The sequence below is a fragment of the Epinephelus moara genome, chromosome 19, assembly GCF_006386435.1.
Source record: "Epinephelus moara isolate mb chromosome 19, YSFRI_EMoa_1.0, whole genome shotgun sequence".
NCBI classification, from domain to species: Eukaryota; Metazoa; Chordata; class Actinopteri; order Perciformes; family Serranidae; genus Epinephelus; species Epinephelus moara.
In genome coordinates, this window is record NC_065524.1 from 28,575,458 (window position 1) to 28,580,714 (window position 5,257).

General features: G+C 37.8%; 1 pseudogene; it reads right to left on the minus strand.

Annotated features, from left to right (window-relative positions):
• The window catches only part of LOC126406331 (G-protein coupled receptor 4-like), a 9,556-nt pseudogene extending 5,019 nt beyond the window's left edge, over positions 1-4,537 (minus strand).
• Between the last annotated feature and the right edge of the window lie 720 nt (positions 4,538-5,257).

Consider the following 5,257-nt stretch of genomic DNA (forward strand, 5'->3'; position numbering starts at 1 on the left):
GGCTGGAGAGACCGGGCTTTAACTGAGACTGATGAGAATGAGGAACAGGTGCGTAGCCTGCACACCTGCTGGCTCGCTGGACCCGCCCCTAGGAGAGAGGAGACACAGACACGGGGGAGGGGAGACACACTGGGAACACAGACTCATGACACTGAGTGTATGGGAATGGCTATACGCACTGTGATTGGCTCATCGCGTTTGAGGGCGGGACTTAGCCATAGGTCAATTGTGAATGCTCTCTAATTTTCTTCTTACATTCTTCATTTACCCAGATCTTTTTTTTTTTAAATCTGAATACTGCATCTTTGTGCATGTTTTCATATGGTTTTTTTACACAATCACATACTTATAATTCTCCCAATTTAAAGGAAAAACACGGTAAACACACAGTATTATGTACAGTGCAATGCTGTCAGCTTCTTAAATGTTGCATAATCATTTCCTGACTGTATCGTTTTTAATAATCTAATGCCACAAAATTTACCTTTAAAAGCTACGAGACCCCACACAAATGAGTTCCCTACATCAGTGTCTCCTCGGCGTCCAAATGGTCAACAATAAATATGGCAAATTGTAACATGCAGTTGGTTGATGATAATCAACACAGCAGACATTATTTCTTACAGAAGAGAGAAAACAGGGCCACCATATCTACACAGTGCGTCATGACAGTCCAGCACCGCCTGTTAAACTTTGCTTACCCTCTGCCTCTGAACAGATATCAAAGTGTGCTTGAAGAATGTTGTGCATTTCCTGCTAATAAGACAGCGTTGTTTTATCATGTCTTTATCTNGTCATGACAGTCCAGCACCGCCTGTTAAACTTTGCTTACCCTCTGCCTCTGAACAGATATCAAAGTGTGCTTGAAGAATGTTGTGCATTTCCTGCTAATAAGACAGCGTTGTTTTATCATGTCTTTATCTTCCTCTGATAATTCAACTGAAAACGCAAAGCTTCTTTTCTCAGTAATGTCCTGAAAACACCCTGCGACACTTACAGATGTGACAATGACACAAGTCTGTTAAAAACAGGTCTCACGGCTTAGAGATCGAACATTGAGAAGTGCCATACCTATTTTTTCCTATCCAGTCTCTGTTAGTGCAGGACGTCGAACATTCTAAGGACTTAAGTGTAGTGTAACATCACAACTATTTAAATTAAATAGAGATTCAAAAAAGTAAAACACACAGCGAGACATACACTAGCTGTGACTAGGAAAAAGTAAACCGCTATGTGTGGTGCTGGCCAAATGAATACTTGTACATATGACATTAGACTACACGTGAGCAATGAGAAAATATCATTTGGTAATTTGGGGAAAAAAAGAAGCTAATTTTGTCTGTGGTTGCAGTACTTCTGAGTTATATTCCAATATATACCATGAGACAATAGAGTTCTACCATCTTTTTAATTCAGTGAGTTAGTCAAAGGCAGACATTCCCAGTTTTATCAAGAGATAGATTTTTTAATTGAATTTCCAAGAACTGTACAATTTTATAGACTATAACATAAAATAATTAGTCCATAATGCCAAGCATATAAAAGCAAAATACTTGCCCTGAATCAAAACTTAAAAACTAGCATTTTTACCAGTAAAACACCAAAGATAAAACATTATTCGGTAAATAAAAAAAAAAAAAAAAAGGAAAATGTCGTTAAAACTTGCGTTTTAAGTAAAAACAAAAACAATTAAAATTAGGTTTAGGAATAAGACTGCATATCAGCTTGAGCTCAGTGAATAAAAAATATCTGGTTTGCTTCTGTGATTAAAGGATAACAATGAAAAACTAACAAACTAATAAATGTGTCTTTTATTTACATTTGTTGAAGCCGTCGCAGTGAACCAGAGCAGGTTTACCCAATCATTACCTGTCAAGCAGAACTCCCATAGCAAATTCAAGACTCTTTTTTTTTTTACTTGTGTTGGTTTTTGGCAGGGGTGTCCAAACTTTTTTGAATGGGGGCCAGATAAAATAATGTGAAAATACCTGGGGGCCAACTGATTCTCGCATCAAATGGGTTTAAAAAAGAAAGTGATGATTAATAACTACTTGATGCCTGTCTACAAACTGTATGATAGTCCTGTCATTGTGAGGTGAAAGATAAAAATGCGAAGTGATCTTGCTCGATTAACCTTTATTGTGTAAAGGGCCACATATGGTATATTTTGAAAGTCAAGCCGAGGGCCAATTAAAATTGGTCTGTGGGCCACAATTGGCCCCTGGGCCAGACTTTGGACAATGTCTGGTTTATGGTGATCTGTCATAGAGGTCGACACAGTTTACTATGCTTCTCTGAGGCTTGTTACCAGTTGTAAAGCTCTGACTCCTCACTGTGAGTTATGGTCTGCTCTGGCCATCCTGTCATTGGTACACTTTATATATAAGGCAATTCTTGGACTGCTCTCATATGTGTCTTTATCAGGCAGAAAAGTGTCAGACAATACTCTTTGTAATTTCATTATGCTAACAGTTCCAAATGCCCTATGGAAATTGCAAAAAGTGCGTTTATGTATTCTGCCCCCTCGGTATACAATATAATGCAGAATGAATGAAACTCATGAAATTAATCTCGTTAAATGCTTTAATTCCAGAATGAAAGGTCATAGATTCTGTAAGATGTCAATGTTTTTAATTTACCTGGTTACATACTAACTCTTTTCATCATTTTCTCTAAATTGTGAGCTCCTTTTGCTTGATTTTACTTCCTTTTCCTGAATAAAATTTCAAAAAAGGTAAGTTGGTATCGACAGTTCAGTGTCTTATTGGAAATCATATCAGTCGATGACAGAATCTGTCTCTATCTAGCTGCCTACACGTCTCCCTCTATTGTCTCTCTTTCTCTCTCGCCCTCTCCGCCTGTAGCTGACTGTGGATATGTGTTCATCATCACTACTGCTGGACTGTTGATATTGTTCCTGTCCATTTCGCAACAACACAAAGAGGCCAACAGCTTGTCAATGATCCCTTTCCTCATGAAAATATACAGAAATAAGTCTGCCAGAGGACTCAACCGAAGAAACACAGGATACATGCTTCTGTAGATACCGCTATATCTGGCTTCTTTTACCAATAACATAATAATGGTGGGCAGGAACAACAGTGTGTAAATAAGCAGCACCAGGACCAACATTCCTACAATTCTTCGTTTTTCATCAGAGTGGACAGAGATGGAAGCAGACAGGGCTTTGAGGGTCCCACCCAGGAAGAATATGAACAGTGGGAGAGGAAGGAGGAGGAGGATGCCAGCGATGGTTATTGACTTCCTTCCAGTAAGGACGAGACAGAAAATGACAGCAGGAAGGGCCCAGACCACGACACAGACCAGCACAGAGACCTTGATGGTTCGTCTGAAGCGGTACCACAGTGGGCAGGTGATGACCAAATACCTGCAATACAAGACAGACACAGCTTCAGAATGATATCATAATACAATGGCTGAACACAGAAGTAGGTACACACATACTGGATAGACAGACAGCTACCTTTCCAGGGCGATGCACACCATGAAACCAATACTGGCCACCAGACAATAGAGGTAGATGAAAAATAAAATCAATTCAGTCAGAGAAATAAATCCACCATTGAATATCCTGTCCTCAGGTAGCACCCAAGTGATCATGCAGCAGAGCTGAATGAGGTCAGTAATGAGAAGGTTGATGACGTAGATCGGAACAACATGATCATCTTTCACCTGCAAGAAAACATTGGTGCAAGTTAGAAAGCAGTTGTGAACATGAGGTCCACCTCCTCCCAGATGTGTCATTTTGCTGTGCCCAGAATTTGTTATCAGAGCCATTTATTCACTTTTCATCACGCTCTGTTTTGTGCTGTCTGAAATATCAGAAAAGACACACAGTCACTGACTAGGTTTACATGCACAAAATATTCAGTTTTTTTGCCTTCATTTTGAAAAGACAATATTCCTACTAAGGTCTTTACATGGATAATATAAAAGGATATTCCACTAATATTCATGTTTACATGCAGCCGTGCATACTCTGATAAACATGCCCGTGGAACATGGAGATCACTCTCCAAACCTGAATAATACCCTCATATCCCACATGTTTCATTTGGAATATGCAAATTTGGGAAAAGGCCTAATTTGTAATATCCAGACAGAATATGCTGTTTTCATGACCAGCATCAAATTCCAAATATTGGCATATTCAGATTAATAATGGGAGCTTCATGTGCACTGTAACTATGGAGTAATATTTTTCCTGTGAATATATAAATCATTACAATAATTCATCCAGTCCCCTGACACCTGGCCCCTAACCTAGATCAAGATTTTGGCAAAGACAGTAAATAAATAAATATGGTAAAAGTAAAAATATACATACCAGAGAACGAACAGCATAGATGGCCACAAGGGTCAAAGGAAGGCCGATACACATGATGATGATTGTCACCACTTTCATGATGAATGCAACTTGTTTATAATATTCATAATCTTCATAATAATTTCCATAGTCATAGGTGAAGCTGCTGTTGTTGTCCTGTGAAGTGTTGTTAATGTTGACTTCTTCCATTCTTCAGAGTGAAACCTGTTGTTTAAGAGATGAGGTTATGGAAATGGAACATGTTGCCTACTATCTGCCGTTATCTAGCAATATTGCTAAAGCTGTGTCGTGCAAGGTCACACAAACACAAAAACAGTAAGCTTACATCCAATATTAAAAAAAAAAAGCTCAGTATTTGTTGCATTATCTGCTAATATCAATTAATCAAATTATAAAGTTTCAAATGATTATGCTTCAAAGTAAAACCTAGTGTTTAAGGGATCAAGTTATAGAAAGGGACCATGTTGTTCAGTGATATCACTTAACAGTTTACACTATACCCACACACACAAAAAAAAAAAAAAAACAAAGCTCAATATTTGTTAGATTTCTGNTTGTTGCATTATCTGCTAATATCAATTAATCAAATTATAAAGTTTCAAATGATTATGCTTCAAAGTAAAACCTAGTGTTTAAGGGATCAAGTTATAGAAAGGGACCATGTTGTTCAGTGATATCACTTAACAGTTTACACTATACCCACACACACAAAAAAAAAAAAAAAACAAAGCTCAATATTTGTTAGATTTCTGTTCATATAATTGAATCAAATAATACAGTTTCAGGTACAACATGTTCTGGTTACAATATTGTATATGCTGCTGTGAGGTCTTTTCTGCAGCCACAGAACACTGTTCAGTTGTTTCAGTAATTTAATGTAATGTTTAATGTTCATGTAAACGGGTTTAG